At 42.4% G+C, this 18,465-nt stretch overlaps 1 protein-coding gene and 1 long non-coding RNA gene across 26 annotated transcripts in view; one reads left to right on the forward strand and one right to left on the reverse strand.

Moving 5' to 3' along the window:
• LOC137652539 (uncharacterized) overlaps positions 1-18,465 on the reverse strand; it is a 316,341-nt gene that overhangs the window by 267,981 nt on the left and 29,895 nt on the right. For 2 of the 25 annotated variants that reach the window (XR_011046337.1, XR_011046338.1), the window contains exon 3: positions 16,762-17,784. The exons of 21 other annotated variants lie outside the window; for them this stretch is intronic. The gene's annotated coding sequence lies outside the window, so the exon portion shown is untranslated. Of the gene's footprint in view, positions 1-16,759; positions 17,785-18,465 lie in introns of those variants that run through there. 2 more of the 25 variants (XR_011046340.1, XR_011046343.1) reach the window with 2 other exon arrangements.
• LOC137652545 (uncharacterized) overlaps positions 1-18,465 on the forward strand; it is a 213,348-nt gene that overhangs the window by 134,891 nt on the left and 59,992 nt on the right. The window lies entirely within an intron of this gene.

Genomic DNA, 18,465 nt, shown 5'->3' on the forward strand with positions numbered 1-18,465 from the left:
AATTCGGCACATAATTTTTAATATACATTTAATGGCATTGGATCCCTATCTCTGGTTATGACTCATTTTCCCTTTGCCTGCATATACACCAAATAGTCTGGCCTATTCTTTATACACTCTCCTCTGTCCTCATAAGCCTGACAGCACTGAGATTACCATATAATTCCTCTTCACCCAAGGGGGTTAACTACTGCACTGTAATTGTTCAGTGGCTACTTTCCTCTTAGTAAGGGTAGAAGAAACTCTTTAGCTATGGTAACCAGCTCTTCTAGAAGGCCACTCCAAAATCAAACCATTGTACTCTAGTCTTGGGTAGTGCCATAGCCTCTGTATCATGGTCTTCCACTGTCTTGGGTTAGAGTTCTCTTGCTTGAGGGTACACTTGGCTACGCTGTTCTATCTTAAATCTCTTCCTCTTGTTTTCAAGATTTTATAGTTTATAATGCAGAGTTTATTTTAAGTTGTTACTGTTCTTAAAATATTTTATTTTAATTGTTCATTGCTTCTCTTGTATTTTTTTTTTATTTCCTTTTTGCTCTGGGCTATTTTTTCCCTATTGAAGCCCTTGGGCTTATAGCATCCTGCTTTTCCAACTAGGGTTGTAGCTTAGCTAATAATAATAATAATAATAATAATAATAATAATAATAATAACCAATTAATTCCATAAGCTTATTAATGCTTACAGCATTGTCTTCTTTATGCCATCCAAGAGAAGGTGGAAGTGTCCAGTAATGGCAATAAACTTACTTTAAGAGGATGTTGAAAATATATAAAATTTTCCACATACCCTAAATGGTAGTGAAGGAATTAATATAATGCTAAGCCATAATATTTGGTGATATATTTAACCAGCATAATACTATGAGAATTATATCAATTTTCAACTGCTGTAATTAAACTTATCATTATTGAGCTATCTGAATTGCTTTAATTCATCTAGGTCATTGAATTTATCACTAAATAACTGTAAATTGACCCAATGATTCACTTAAAACTAGGTTTACCCTATAATATTTGCAGACACTGTTGCAAAAAACCGTTGCATTAGTTCACAACTTCAGAGTATATGTGAAGACCATGCTCAGCAGGAGAGAGAGAGAGAGAGAGAGAGAGAGAGAGAGAGAGAGAGAGAGAGAGAGAGAGAGAGAGAGAGAGAGAGAGAGAGAGAGAGAGAGTCTAGTGTCAGAAGAAATTATCTTAATGTTAATATTTTAAAAGTTATGACAGAATAATATCCTTTTGAAAAGGAAACAAACACAAGAACACTACCTAAGGTTCCTCACCTAACCTAACCTTGGAGCCATATCCTTCCCTAAGGTGAGGCGGGGTACCTACACCACCTGTGACCACCCTTAGACTGTTCTATTCCTAACTTACCATAAGAATAAGTATTTCAGACTACAATTGATTATATTTTCCCCCTAAATAAAATAGATTTCACAAGTAAAAAGTTTACACCTGTTCCAGCAAACTACATCCATCCCATACTCCACTTATATGTTTGTAAGCTAGGCTAGTTACATCTGTCTACGTACAGTGATTAGCTTGGGTCTTTAACTTGTATAGGAGGACTATATTTGGGATCTATACCACCAATTTGTTTGGGAACTATTGTATCTTTCAAACAGTTACTAAATGGACATTATTCCTCCTCTTGTTGCTATGAATCAGTGGCTGGAGGAGGGGAAGTGGGGTAAGTATATGAACATCAGGTGAGTATGGAAATAAAAAGGAGCAGGTTAAGTTCAAATACAGGTCCTCGGACTTACGAACATTCAGATAAAAACATAAATTCATCTGAAATAATAAATCTCGGATATTGATTCTAAATTTACAAAGAAATATTGAACTAGAAAAATATTAAATAATTAAAAGAAGTAAGAAAGATGGTCATTTTCAATATGAAATGACACTATTCGTTGACTTTTGCAGCTGAAAATAATAAGCATTGAGTTAAGTGAAGCCTGCTCTAAGCCCAAATCTATAAATTTTGACTTAAAAACAGCTTCTTTGAACCTATTGATTTTGTACATTGAGGATTTTCTAATACAAGAAGGCCAAGAGTTATTAACCTGATCTACATTACTTATCTAGAATACTTTAAAAAAAAAAAAAACATTTAAACTACAGTTTGAAATACAAGTCTCGTTTTCAAAAAATTAATAAAATATACTGTACTGTAGGTTACCTCTAAATATTACTTATGATCCAGTTGATACTGAGAACGATTCTTAAACTAATATTACAATCGTTTATTCGTAGAAAAGCGAGTAATAAATTAGCTGAACTCGAAATTACTTAGACCACGTTCCCTGCCGTAGCGCTACTATTGGGCCCAGAGCCTAAAGGTTTTCATAAACAACCACTTCCTCTCTAAGGTAATGTTTTGAGAACACCAATTTGGTACTTCATTGAGCTGTTGTTAAAGTGCTCCCAATACCATGTACAGATGAAAACAGGAATTCCTAGTACACCTTGCTCTGAAGAAGTGAACCCAGCCACACCCTTAATCTATTGTCGCTGTGAAAAAAATTAATAATAGTTGGGGAAAATACAAACCATTTCCACATATAACAAGCTTGGGTTATATATGTTTTAAAGTAACTCATTATCAATTCCCTTTTGTCATAATGTCTGATATTCTGCCCCAGTACAGTACTGTACTATAATGATTTTCCATATATTCACTGTAAAGATTTCAATTTTTCTTAAATAGGTTTACATATTTTGCCAGCAACAAATTCATTTATTTTGTATAACAGAAAGTCATGAATAGAAGCATTATTTATATTTTTAAGGGGTATTGTTATATTTTTTGGTCCTACCCGTTGTCTAACCACATTTGTATTTGCAGCACGCCCTACTCTCTGTAGGGTTTGGAGAGGCAACTAGAAGTTGAGTCAAGACGTGGCACAAGAAAAATGATTGGAAGGGTACTGCATTATTCCTGCAAAAGATTATATAGTTAATCAGCTTGGTATAAACTCCCCTTACCCTACTGTATGAACAGTGCATAGAAAAGCGAGTACTGTACATCCATCCGTGGATTTCAATGTATCACAAAACGGGATTATCTCGTTTGATAGAAATAAATGATGCATTGCTCAAAATGGGTAAACCGGGGGATGAAGATATGGACTCAAGTTTCAAGGCTCAGCTAGATGTTGTCATTAGAGAAGTTTTGACATCAGGCACGGCCCTTCTTCAGTATTCTCAGTCAGTTGAAAAAGAGCTTCGACAGCTGGAAAACTTGAGTATTCAAGATTTCATCAAAAAGGATCAAGATATTGCTACTCCACACCAGATCACAAAAGGTGATTCCATACTGGAACTTAGTGATGGACAGTTTTTTTAAATGTTTGCCCCAGAACCAAGTGAACGTAAAAGGGCCTAAAATGAAATGCTATTAATGTTAGAATGACAATGGGAGGTTGGGTTAGGTTTTGCCATAGTTTGAGAATGACCAAAACTTCAAAGTAAAGGGAGGATTCACTGGAATTCCCAGTAATCTATGGACTGGCAGGCATTGTACCACCGAACATCTGCCAAACAGCCCATTGAAAGACCCAAAAATAAGAGAAAGATGAAACGGACCCACTCTACAATCACCGGGTGGTTAGACAGATTGAAATCCCGCATGAGCTTCTTAACAACCAATAGCCTCGAGCCCATGGAGTCAGCAACTTACCGCCTAGAATGCTGGAGAGAAAAACAGACCACAGCCCACTTGGTGAGGCCATCCAGAGCCCCTGTGAGTCTCATCCCTATGGAACAAACCTCTGTGATTAGGTTACTCTGAATCGAGCTAGAGTTGGAAGAACTGGAGACAATCTTCATAAGTGGAGGTATTAGGTTACTCGATGAAGAACTGGAGACAATCTTCATAAGTGGAGGTGTTAGGTTACTCGATGAAGAACTGGAGACAATCTTCATAAGTGGAGGTGTTAGGTTACTCGATGAAGAACTGGAGACAATCTTCATAAGTGGAGGTGTTAGGTTACTCGATGAAGAACTGGAGACAATCTTCATAAGCGGAGGTGTTAGGTTACTCGATGAAGAACTGGAGACAATCTTCATAAGCGGAGGTGTTAGGTTACTCGATGAAGAACTGGAGACAATCTTCATAAGCGGAGGTGTTAGGTTACTCGATGAAGAACTGGAGACAATCTTCATAAGCGGAGGTGTTAGGTTACTCGATGAAGAACTGGAGACAATCTTCGTAAGTGGAGGCATTAGGTTACTCGATGAAGAACTGGAGACAATCTTCATAAGCGGAGGTATTAGGTTACTCGATGAAGAACTGGAGACAATCTTCATAAGTGGAGGCATTAGGTTACTCGATGAAGAACTGGAGACAATCTTCGTAAGTGGAGGCATTAGGTTACTCGATGAAGAACTGGAGACAATCTTCATAAGCGGAGTCTCGACACCTCAGCTGAGTGTCCATGTGGTTATTCCATCCAGATAATGGACCACATACTTTGTGGGTATGAACAGTAATGTGAAAATACAAATCTCCTACATGCCCTGCAATACATTAAGACTTATTTATGATCTACTATTTTATTATTTAACCCTTTTACCCCAAGGCTTTTTGGAAATTTCCAACCCTTAACCCCCAGGGGGTTATTTTTTTCCCAGCTTATTTTGCAGTATATTTTTTTTTAAATTGCTCTAAAAGCCTTAATTTTTGTCATAGAGAGGTCAGGTTGGTCTCATTCTCTTGGAAAATGCCTGAATTTTCTCAAAAATTATCAAAAATATGAAAAAAAAAAATTTTTATAGCAATTTTTTGCAAGGACATACCGGTACATCCATGGGGGTAAAGGGATGGCTTTTGTGAAACGTACCAGTACGTCCTTTGGGGGTAAAAGGGTTATGACTTATTTATGATCTACTATTTTATTATTTAAAATTCTATGGTCTTTCAGCCTCCTAAAATAGGTTCCACCTTTCTATATGCTGAGGAAGTACAGTATGTTTCAGCACCAAAATTTAAACAAGAGGGTGAAATGAAAAGAAAAATATGCCAACACAGAATGAGGAAGAAGGAAGACGTGCCTTGCTTCGGCGAAACTTAAAAAGTTCCTGTCATGCCGATAAAAAAGTTCTTAATTCGGTGGTACCTTGTTTCATATATGGCAAAACTGCCGTGAGATCCGAGTGCACAACATTCACCCTTATTCGACCAGATTGGGTGATAAAACTATTGCCTCAAACACAGCTAGAATTACGAGATAACACAGGGAAAACACCGAGTTGTTGAGCTACGCAAAAAGGAATACAGATGGCGCCGTCGGCGGCGCTATGCACGCATACGAAGAGAGAGAGGAGAGGTACCTTACGAGCGGCTCTCCTTTCTTTCTCCTTGACCCCTTCGAAGTGTTAATTCTGTTCGGCGTGCAGATTGCTATGTGGCGTGTCAAGAATACGTCCTCTGATATTTCGCGATATCCCTGGTTCATTTATTTAGGGATATTCACTCCAGGAGTTAGAATTCTGGGTACCTTAAGGTAAATTCTCTGGGAATATCACCGTAGTCAAATATACCCAAGGAAGCTATACTATAGGAACTTCCATCAGAACGACATGGCTATCTCACCCAAAAATAGATTTTTCGCTTCGTTCAAAATCCGTTTTGTGAGACTACAATTGACAAATTTCCTAAGAGCTAATTAATCTCCAAAGTAGAACCTCATTCCAACAGACACATCGCAGGACATAATGATGGGGAACCAGTACCTAGAGAATAAAAAAATGAGATAAAAAACCTCTCCTATAAGTTTCCATTAATTCTTATTTGAAACAGAAACCATTTTCAAATTTATTGTTATTATTATTACTATCCAAGCTTGGAAAAGTTGGATGCTATAAGCCAAAGGTCTCCAACAGGATAAAATAGCCTAGTGAGGAAGGGAAACAGGGGAATAAACTACAAAAAAAAGTAATGAGCAATTAAAATAACATATTTTAAAAACAGAAAAAAACATTAAAATACATCTTTCATAAATAAACTATAAAAATATACTTATGTCACCCTGTTCGTTCCATATAAAAACCTTTGATGGAAGTCTGAACTTTTGAAGTTCTACTGATTCAACTACCCGATTAGGTATATCATTCCACAACTTAGTCACAGCTGGAATAAATTTTCTGGAATACTGTGAAGTATTGAGCCTCATGATGGAGAAGGCCTGAGTATTAGAATTAACGGCATACCTAATATTACAATTGATTCATTGATTAAAGGTTTTCTGGCATCCTGACATCTAAGGTCATTGACGCCGATATCGTTTATTGTGAATAAGAAATAAAAGAATATTCAATTAAAACCATAAAAGCAAAGAAGTTATTTTGAAAGTTAAATATCGTTCAGAAGATCTTCTGAAATGAAGCTAGAAATACCACTAGCATGGTAGGACACATCATGTCCAAGAATCTTGGCAAGGATGACCCTGCCATCCTCACCTCGAGCCTCAAACAGGTATCGATTTCTCTTACTATATATAGGGCATTAGGTTAACAAAAGCGGATGGTACTATCAGGGAAGAACTGAATGCAAAGGATGATCAGAATTATGAAAAATCTTGTACAACAAGTTTAACAAAGTAAATGAATGACCTATACCAAGCAGATTTCAGATTCAACCCAATCGAGCATTAGCTATGTATTCCCAGAGGGCATAGTTCTTTACAGGACCATCCAATTGTGGAACAAAACAACATTTATTCCTTCAATATTTTGACCATAAGCAGAAATTTTTGAGGTTATCGTCCTTCCCAGATAAAACATTAACAGTCTGATTCAAACAGGACTTCTCGAAATAGACTACAATCCCGAGCCTCGTTAAGAAGTTCCACGAAACGGTCGTCAAAGAACGGCCACTCAATTGTTTATGAGCACTTCAGTGTCTCTATGAAGAAAAATTTCCTCTTGCTTGATGGTACACATTGGCACACTATTATCTTATTTCTCTTCTTGTTATTTTGAGTTTCTATAGTTTATATATGAAAGATTTTTTTTCATGTTATTATTCTTAAACTTCTCTTGTAGTACATTTCGTTATTTCCTTTCCTCACTGGGCTATTTTCCCTGTTGTGGGCCTTGGGTTTATAACATCCTACTTTTCCAACAAGGGATGTAGCTTAGCAAGTAATAACACTTTAATAATAATAATAATAACAATAATAAACGGATTTTGAGCGAAGCGAAAAATCTATTTTTGGGTAAGATAGCCATGTCGTCCTGATGGAAGTTCCTTAAAGGCAGCTTCCTAGGGTATATTACAACTACAGCGATATTCCCAGAGAATTTACCTTCAGGTACCCAGAATTCTAACTCCTGGAGCGAGTATCCCTAAAAAAGACCTTAGGGATATCGTAAATATCAGTGGACGTATTCTTGACACGCCTCATAGCAATCTATACCCCGAATAGAGTTAACACTTCGTAGGGGTAAAATGGCAAGAAAACGAAAACGATAAGAAAGGGGGGAGCCGTTCATAAGGCATCCCTCCTCCCCGTTTCGAAAGCGTGCCCTGCGCCGCTCACGGCGCCATCTGTATTCCTTGTAGCGATACACGAGGTGCTACAGATACTGTATGTAGGGAGGGGTCCTACTATCCTTTTCACTCATATTTATTTTGAAAAGGAGCAGGGCGGGTCCATCAGGACGACATGGCTATCTTACCCAAAAATAGATTTTTCGCTTCGCTCAAAATCCGTTTTTTGGGCTCAAGCCATGTCGTCCTGATGGAAGTATACCAGAGCATTACTGTATCTGTGGATTCTCAATACGTGCCGTACTCCTCAAGAATGTTTCTTAGTCAACTCGACTGACAGACCTAAGATGTTACCGTTATACATCTTTTCACTAATCATAAGCCATGAGAGTGCTTCCTGCCCCCTACAGGGAGGAGTCCTACTAGACTCTAGAAACGAACGAAGAGTACATATACCTATGTATGAATCACTCGCTAGCCAGTACCATATAGTGGTCTCACTCTATATGAAGCGAAGTCTTACGGGACTACCGTATCCAAAAGAAAAAGTCCCGACCAGCACCCTGGTCGAAGTAAAAATAGACAAAAGGTTATATCTGCGTAGGATTAAACTTGCTACTACCACCGTCCTCAGAAAGGGGTGGAGTCCTTATTGCTAAGGAAAGTATAAACCAGTATAATCCAGGCTTTGCATTAAGGAATAGGCTATTATAGATATCCCCGATTAATATACATAGGCTAAATGCTCAAAAAACAATATGAAATCAAAAAATATAGGTGAAGGAGACGCAAGGTTCCCGAGAACAAGTTTATTGAGAAACAATAAATAGATATGGTCACCATAAATATGTACATATGCTAGGTGGATAACCAACAATTTTCACAAGTACTGTAGTGCATGGATGAATGATTATCTGAAAGAAAACATATGTGTCACTTACACATACCCCGGTATCAAACTTAACGTCCATGTTACTACTTTGCTGACAATAGCGTTGGCAAACGCTTGGCACCCTGTCTGTACTTATGTTACCATCACCATCACGTTGGAACAGTCACTGTGGGCTCTGAGAGCCTACACTACCAGTTATATCAACATATATAACTAACTATTCACCCAAGAATCCAAGTCCCAAATGATTCCGCTGTTCCTCGCAGAGTTAAACAGCAGGGTTAACGACGCAACCAACTGCTACCACAGACCTCTTTAGCTGCTCCACTTGCTTAGCATAGTGGCGAAAGAATACCCTGGAAGACTTCCAGCCAGTGTATGAACGAAGGTGTTCAAAATCCATAAAATTAAAGAAGTTTAAAGATGAAGCAACTTTCCTCGGATCATGACCTGCGGGTGAACTGTCAGGATCCGCTCTGCGAATAAAATATGTAATTTTCGCCCTAAGTTGATTTAAAGATAAATTCGAGCCCGATGTTTCTCCTCTGAATAGTTGGCCCCCATGGAAGTCTGAAGTTCTACGAAGATAGACCTTAAGGCATTCTACGGGACATAGAGATGCATCTTCTTTCAGAGGGCAGATTCTCCAGGGACCCCACCTGTTGGTGGGCAACTCGTTCTTAGCGAGAAACGTAGGGTCCGGAAACAGGTTCAGTTCTCCCCCATCCAGGAACTGAACTCGGCCCTCCTCTCTCGAGAGGGCCACAATCTCACTAACTCTGGCCCCAGAAGCAAGGGCAAAAAGGAAGATCACTTTTTGAGTCAGGTCCTTCAACGCACATTCCTCATTATCTAGTAATGAGGCAAAATGAAGGACTTTGTCTAATGACCATGAAATAGGCTTTGGAGGAGCTGATGGTCTAAGCCTAGCACAGGCCTTTGGGATCTTATTAAACATTTCGTTAGCGAGGTCTACCTGGAAGGCATATAGAATGGGTCTTGTTAGAGCTGACTTACATGTAGAAATTGTGTTCGCCGCCAGCCCCTGTCCGTGGAGGTGAATGAAGAAGGATAGGCAGAACTCCGTAGAGATCTCGTGCGGGTTCTTATCTTTGACAAAGGCTACCCATTTCTTCCATGCAGATTCGTACTGCCTCCTAGTAGACTTACACTTGTATTCTTCCAGGAAGTCGATACTATCTTTCGAGATTCCGAACCGTTTCTTCACCGCTAGGGAGAGAAAATCATGAGCTGCAGGGTTCGGGTCTTCTGTAATGAAGCGAAGACAGTCGACTTCTGGACTTGCTGGGACAGAACTGGGTCCGGGAGCGGTAGGAACTTCAGTCGTAGTTCCAGAGCCAGAGGGAACCATACACTGTTCGGCCACTTGTGGGCCACTATTGCTGCTACTCCCTTGAAGGATCTCAGTTTGTTGAGGACCCTCAACATCAGATTGTGAGGGGGAAACAGGTAGATCCTGGACCATCTGTTCCAATCGAGGGACATCGCATCTATTGCTTCTGCCGCGGGGTCCACATATGGGGACACATATTTCGGCAGCTTCTTGTTGTCCTTCGTCGCGAAGAGGTCTATCTGCAGTTCTGGGACTTGACTCAAGATGAAAGAGAATGATCCTGCGTCTAGGGACCATTCTGTCTCTATCGGTGTTACCCTGGATAGAGCGTCCGCGGTCACATTCCGGACTCCTTGAAGGTGAACTGCTGACAGGTGCCACTTCTTCTTCTCCGCCAGTCGGAATATGGCTAACATCACCTGGTTGAGAGGTGGGGATCTCGATCCCCGCCGATTCAGACATTTCACAACCACCTCGCTGTCCAGTACCAACCTTACGTGGATCGAGTGACGTGGGGATACTTTCTTCAGGGTCAGAAGTACTGCCATAGCTTCTAGAAAGTTTATGTGAAAGGTCCCAAATAGCTTGGACCAGATTCCTTGCACTTTTTTCCGATGGGAGTGACCCCCCCACCCTACCTTTGAGGCGTCTGTGTGGATTGTCACTGACGGGGGGGGTGGCTGAAGAGGTAGAGACCTCTTTAGACGACTGGCTTGAGACCACGGTCTGAGAAGAGAACGTAGCCGAAGTGGGACCGGTCTCTTTACGTCCCTTCGCTCTTTCGATGCAAAGGTTCTCCATACTCCCGCTGCATCTTTTAGCTGTGCTCTTAGCACAGGGTCTGTTACTGATGCAAACTGAAGAGAGCCCAAAACCCTCTCTTGTTCGCGTCTTGATATCCTCTCGGAACCTAGAAGTCTCCTGACAGACCCTGCTATTTCCTTCCTCTTTGACATCGGGATGGAAAGACGGTGTGACACTTAATCCCAGTGAATTCCCAACCACTGGAACCTCTGAGCTGGAGAAAGACGAGACTTCTTTCTGTTGATCATGAAGCCTAGATATTCCAGGAACTGAATCACTTGTAGGGAAGCTTGCAAGCATTCTGCTCTGGATGCTGCCCACACCAACCAATCGTCCAGGTAGGCTACTACCTGGAACCCTTTTAGGCGTAACTGTTTGAGAGCTGCGCTCGCAAGCTTCGTAAAGATCCTTGGGGCTATGTTTAGTCCGAAGGGCATCGCCCTGAAAGCGTAAAGTTTTTGTTGTAGCTTGAATCCTAGGTAGGGGGAGAGACGACGACTTATTGGAACGTGCCAATATGCGTCTGACAAGTCGATGGAGACGGTATATGCCCTCTTGGGCAGTAAGGCCCTTATGTGTTGTAACGTTAGCATTTTGAACTTGTGGTTCACTATGAACTTGTTGAGTGGTGACAAGTCCAGAATGACTCTGAGTTTCCCCGAGTCTTTCTTGGGAACACAAAACAGCCTCCCTTGGAACTTGATGGACTTTACCCTCCTGATCACCTTTTTCTCCAACAGATCTTGGATGTACTCCTCCAAAACGGGGGTGGAGTGTTGGAAAAATTGAGGGCACAGGGGCGGAGTACTGTACCAACTCCAACCCAGTCCATTTTTGAGAAGGCTGTGGGCCCAGGGATCGAAGGTCCAGCGATCCCGGAAATACTGAAGTCTCCCACCTACCGGCGACACTTCACTTTGACTGTCCTGCAGTCTTGCCTCCCTGGCCGCGACCACCTCTGAATCCTCGTCCCCTAGAGGGGCGTCTTGATGACCCTCTAGCTGCTCCTCTGGGTCTTGCACGAAACGTGGTCGACTGTCCCTCGAACACGGGATTGAATGCAGGGGAAGCTGATGACATTGCTTGGGGAACCCATTGGAAGGTGGTCGGGGTCTGGGCTACCAGTTGTGGAACCGGAGGCAAAGCTGGCTGTTGCTGCTGTGGTCTTTGCTGTTTGAAGGACTTGGCTGGACGGGAGGAAAACCTTGACTTCTTCGCCTTTCCTTTCGGCTGAGGGCCCTCATCCGGAGAAGACTTCCTCTTAAGGGACAGGCCCCACTTCAGGAGAAGATTGCGGTTCTCAGTGGCAGCCTTGTCCACGATCTCTTTGACCACGTCCTTGGGAAAGAGATCCTTACCCCAGATGTTAGATGAAATTAGCCTCTTGGGTTCGTGCCTCACTGTGGCCGAGGCAAACACAAACTCCCTACAGGCTCTCCTTGCTTTCACAAAGCAATAGAGGTCCTTGGTTACTGTGGCCAGATGGATTTTGGCCATAACCATGAACATCTCTGGCATCTTGGGGTCGCTAGCCATCGTCTCCATGTTGGTCTGGAGAGACATTGAGGCTGCCAGGCGCTCCTTTGTGTCCAATTCCCTCCGAAGAAGGAATTCCGACAACTTGGGAAGGTTTTCGCCGAACTGCTGTCCTGCAATGTCGGCGTCTAACTTCCCAACCGAGAAAGTAAGGTGCACCTCCTTCCAGTCCTTGTTATCCATTGGCAATGCCAGCGATAGAGGTTTACATTCCTCCAAAGACGGGCACGGCTTGCCAGCTTCAACTGCCTTGATGACGGCCGCAAACCCCTTTTGCATAAAGGGGAAGGCCCTAGCTGGGGAGGATACAAAGGAGGGGTGTTTCTTGCTCAAGGCGGCAACCTTCGAGTTTGAGAACCCCCTCTCCTTTAAAGCAGCTGTCAAGGTGGCTTGAGCCTTGGAGTGATCTAGGATAATCACTTCCTTTGGTTCCGTCTCCTCCTTCGAAGCCGGCTCCTTCTTCAAACGGACATAGCAGTCCGGGTAGGCCCCTCTACTGGGCCAGAATTCCACCTCCTCAAGGGGAACTGAACCCAGTTTCTCCGACATGACGATCTTCCCAATCGTCATCGGCATGTGCTCGGCATATCTCCACGGGTTGGCATCCGAGCACAGAGGAAGGTCCTTAACGTTGAGCTTCTTTGGAGGTCCACGTGATGCTGTGATCTTCTGCATCTGGAGCTCCAAAGTAGCGGCCTTCTGATTATTCTCCCTCTGCATCTGTTGGATCATACCAACGATGGAAGAGAGAGCCTGTCCAAGCTCTGCTGGAAGAGCGGACGAGGTAGAGGGGATAGGTTCAGGGACCTGAACCGGCACGTCTGATGAAACGGGAACCTCTTCCTCCACAGCAATAGGATCTCGATCTTGCTCCTCGCCCTCTGCGAGGAGATCCTGCTCCGCACGATCAGACAAGTCAGACATCTTGTCGTCCAACTGGATGTCCTGCAAGGCGTCAGCGACATCCTCCTCCACTGGGATCTGGATCAGAGGGATCTCCGGCCGAGGCTGGGGAACAACAGCATCAGGGGAAGCCTTGGGGAAAAGGTATGCCCTCATCTTCTCGTTAGGAAGATAAGGTCCAGTGGTGTTTTTCTGAAAACCCCTTACCCATACACGAAGCCTCTCCCTCGCTGCATCTCTTGACTCCGCCGACCTAGGGGATTCAAAAGCCTCTGATAGCAGGTTAGTACATACAGCACATACCTGCGGATCCCAGTAACGATGTTCATCATTGGAGGCTGCACAAGCTGCGTGCCTCCTACACGAGGTATGTCCGCAAAAGTTCTTACTGCGGACATTGCAGAAGACACTATCACACTTCGGATGCTCCTCCTGTAAAAGAAGAAAAATTTCCATGAATATCAAGTGAATTTTAATTCACATGTAACAAATGAGTATTCAACAAAAGAATAAGGGAAAGACACCTACTTGTGAAACCCACACAAACACCTGTGGAAGCCCACCGGCCAAGTCACATAGTTAGTCTTTACTAGAATAACCAGAGAACGTATTTCCAAAGGAAATTAGGTGTAGCTCACACCTAAGGTAAAATAATACCATTCTGGCCAGGAATAAAAGAATTATCTTTTATCCTTGTAAGGCGACACCAGGTGATTATACCAGTAACACAAGTAAGATAGAAAAGACAGTGTTGTAACCTACTACATCATGAACTCCCTTGGTTGAATATACCACCAAGAGAGGACTGATACAGTACCTGAGGGTGGTGTGCCAGCCGGCTATTGCCGCTCAGCACCCCCCCCCCCTTGTTTTCGAAAGGTAGATCTCAAGTACACAACATCAGATCACCTTTATTGGGGAGAACTCCAGAACCCATGCCTGAACCGGCCGGCAGTGGTTGCCAGACCGTAGCCACCCGGTTTGCACTGAGTTGCCGGCCATCATATTTAGTGGCCGGCTGACTGGGCAGTGTCGCGGGCCGGCCGGCAGCAGTAAACAAACCCTGCCGGCTAGCCCCCACACACTAGGCAGCACTCGGCTGCCGGCCCCACTTGTAGTGGCCGGCAGATGAGCAATAGACCGGCCGGCAAAGGTATACACCCAACGCCGACCGACAGCAAGAGAACTGGAGAACACCCCTCCCCACCGACGGCCGGCCTGTAGGCCGGCAGACGGCAAGGACAACACATACTAAGACAAAAGAGTGAGTGCCGGGTTAAGAGACTATAAGTCTCTGAGCCCGGCACCCGAAAGAGTGCCGAAAGGAAGGGGAAGACACTAAGTCAAGCTTCCTAACCGCTGCCTACTGAATTTTCAGACGGCAGCGATAGAGGGACCAAGAAAGGACCGGGCAGCACTCACAGTAATGGTCTCTGCCGGTCGGCACACTTTGCCGGCCGACAGGAGACCACGTCAGTTCCTCATCCCAACCTAGGCTAGGCAAGGATGCAGACGACTGACACAATGAACGGAAAAAGAGAAGGGAAGGACAGAGGGTCCTATCCAACCTTACCTTGGTTAAGGGTCATTCCAAACTAAGACAGTTCATCTCAGTTAGAGAAAGACCCGAGAGGGAGGCCGGCACTACTGGCTGCCTCCCACGAACCACGGCAAGGAAGGAATTGCCTTTCCAGAAAAGGGAACATATCCCGAGACCGGAACGGCAAGGACAGTCTGATGAGTCACCGAGTAAAGGGATCACTACTGGAACCCAACAAGGTGGACTAAGGGGGGAACCCTTAGTGCCCGAGTCAATCGGCAAGGGAGACTCTGCCCCATGCCAGACAAACCGGGTTCAGACTAAACACTGTTGTACTGTCACCCTCTGAACCAATACTGTTGGAACGGGAAGGTACAGTACTACCCCAGCATAGATATATTTGAAGATTAATTCAAATAAACCACTAGAGTTAAGCCTAAGGCTTAAACAGAGGGAAAGGGTTTGCCCCTTCCCCTAAGAGAAGGGAGCAAACGGGGAACAGATAATATTATAATGACCTAAGACAACCTAGCCTAGGCACTAAGAGAATCGATTACCTAATTCACCGAAACTCACATCAATACTATCTTGGAAGGTACTCGAAAAGGACTAATATGTATAACGTTGCCTAACGCTTAAAGCAATAATTTCACATTTGGAAGACTAATTATCATGCAGGAAGTACATAGGCCAACAACTAGCCTACGAAGACTAGTGTTGGTAGCCTTGGTAATTTCGCCAGGCACATTACTATCGCATCATAACAGAATTCCTAAATAAGCTAAGTAGCTAATATTTAAGCGCAAAGGGGGCTGGGAACGTCGCTCTTGCTAACAAATAAATCCTATTCTAGCGAGCGACAGCATCCATGATGCCTCCAGCAGGCAACAGCTCTTGTATCAAAGATAACTCTTTTAAAAACTTTAATTTTAACCAAGAGCCTACATTTATACATAAAAGAAATAATACTCAACTTATCCGAGGCAGAAGAAGTTGGAGAAAGCATTATTAACGAGAAAATTCCAAGATTGGGTAGTAAACAGGGAAAATACACCGAGTCGTAGAGCTACGCAAAAAGGAATACAGATGGCGCCGTGAGCGGCGCAGGGCACGCTTTCGAAACGGGGAGGAGGGATGCCTTATGAACGGCTCCCCCCTTTCTTATCGTTTTCGTTTTCTTGCCATTTTACCCCTACGAAGTGTTAACTCTATTCGGGGTATAGATTGCTATGAGGCGTGTCAAGAATACGTCCACTGATATTTACGATATCCCTAAGGTCTTTTTTAGGGATACTCGCTCCAGGAGTTAGAATTCTGGGTACCTGAAGGTAAATTCTCTGGGAATATCGCTGTAGTTGTAATATACCCTAGGAAGCTGCCTTTAAGGAACTTCCATCAGGACGACATGGCTTGAGCCCAAAAATAATAATAACCACTCTGCTACTGGGGCTGTGACTTCTGAAAACATTCAGTGAAGAGCATTCAAAACATAACTTAAACTGACAAATTCTGTCTTCTAACAAACTTGAGGTATTTAGTGTCTGTTAAAAATGTCCAAGTTCTATTTACTCTATAAAACTGGTATACCTCAGTATCTTTAACATATGCTGACATTATGTACATTGGTGGGAAGTAGTCGAGTTGTTTTTGTTTGAGATCGATCAAAATTATCATGAATATTTTCTGCAAAGATTAAGTTATTGAATCCTGATCCAGCCCACTGACAGAGCACAGGTATTTACAACTTATCTCCACCTTTGAATTGCAGCTAAAACTGTGGAAGTGGTCTCAATGGAGAACCTGGTTTAAAATAGGAACTTGAGATGAAAAACATCTAAAACTGGTCTCCAAAAGTCTCACACTACTTTGAACAGCTCTCGTAATTACTCATACATAAAGCACAAAGTACAAGCATAGCGAGGAAGCGGTAGTAAACACGTACGTCTACTAGGGAGACCAGGAGACAAATGGCGCCATCTCGCTAACTCGGCCACTCCTACACAGGGGTGAGGCAGTTGGTAAGCATACAATGTTATCAGAATCAAACAACTTAAATTCTGGTCGTAACTAAATGACTTAGGAGTAAACTCATACATATATAATGAGGGTTTGAACTTGCGTAGGAACAAAATACAATTAAGGATATGTCTGGAGGGTTTTTGAAACAACTGCTAAATTCCAAAAGAATTGTTAGTTTATTAATGAAAGAAAACTTCTCAGGTCTCCATCACTGTATATATTTTTTGGGCTGTACACTCAACTCTAATAAAGTCTACATTTTTTTATTATTCCAAACACAATTACTACAATCTTCCTTGCTTGGCATGAATATTGTACTTACATAAACCTATGGGATCAAATTCATAATCATATTATACTATTAGCACCCTATGCAACAAAGTTATTAAATCTCTCTACACTGTCCCTTAGGCTCAAGTAGTCAGTGGATGTCATGCATAGAAGGAAAAGAAGGATTTTTAAATATACAGGAGAGAAACCGGAAGGGGAAACGTGCAAGAAATCTTGGGGAAGGATATAAAGTTTACTATGCAAGGGAAAATAAAATTCTTATATATACAGGAGACAAAACGGAAGGGGAAACGTGCAAGAAATCTTGGGGAAGGATATAAAGTTTACTATGCAAGGGAAAATACAAGGAGAAATATGGTAGGAATTAATCTACATTTAGATTTGCAGGAAAATGTCAGAAATCAAGCTCATGAGAAAGATAATATGGCATATCCTCTCGACATGTGTCCCTTAAAGGTGTGGTGAAAAACAGGATTAATTTAGAGGGAAACTACTAGAATACATAGGAAGATCTCGAAGGAGTGAACTGCTAGTGTTATCTGGGGATAAGAGTGTTGGAAGAGACAATCAGGAAGGCGAGAGATTGATGGAATTAGCAGAAGCTATGAATTGTCATGAATACGGAAGTTTGAGAAAAAGGAGAAGTCATTGAGTAACTTATAAAATGGACAAAATGTTTCAAAGATTGACTTTGTGTTAGATAGCCAAGAAAACCATTACGGATTGTAAGATTACAAATAAATCCATAGAACCTCATAAACTGGTAGTGGCAGATTTCAGGCTGAAAGCAATAAGAAAAGGAAAGACCCCAGCCACAAATAGGATCAAAACTTAGAAGCTAAAGGGGGGTATAAGGTACAAGAGTTCAATAAATTTCTTCTCCGCTTGACCTCATTTCTCCGGATCTTGCCCCGAGGAAGAAGTGCATATCATCGGGGTCTCCTGAAATGGAAAATCCTACATTAGAGCACTGCTGGACATTTGGAAAATGTTGCTGTTCCACAGAATAGCTTGCAATGGGTAAGAATAATCAAAGACTGGCTTTACTGTTCTGTCAATTTTCTCTGATACTGTACTTCATTATCCATTTTAATCATGTAAGCGCCCTAACTCATTTGAGCAGATTGTAAATTTTCTAAGTTCCAAATAAAGTGTTGAGAGAAGGACCCAGTTTCATTACAACCTCCTTTATCTTAATTTATCCAACGCATCCTTGAAGAGAGAGTATTTAATGCTAATTATTTATCGCCGTGAATATGCCAACAGGTTACGAGCCAAGGTTATTGGCAAAACCATTTGATGGCGATGCCAATAATTATGATTTTCATAGTCTCTCCCATGGGCTAATGAAACCAGAGACTTGAGATGACGGAGTAAAAGCTATCAAGTTAATGAGACGATATTACCTTAGGGATATAACACAGAGTTTAAACTTTATGGAAATCATATACATACTCATAAATGGAAGATAAGAATGCTGATGTATCATAAGCTACAACAGATAAAGCTTTGCCGCCGCATAAGGAACGAGGCGAGGCAATTAATGACGACCTGATGGTTGTGTGTACATTAACCCTTTTACCCCCAGGCTCTTTGGAAATTTCCAACCCTTAACCCCCAAGG

Source organism: Palaemon carinicauda, chromosome 13, assembly GCF_036898095.1.
Source record: "Palaemon carinicauda isolate YSFRI2023 chromosome 13, ASM3689809v2, whole genome shotgun sequence".
NCBI classification, from domain to species: Eukaryota; Metazoa; Arthropoda; class Malacostraca; order Decapoda; family Palaemonidae; genus Palaemon; species Palaemon carinicauda.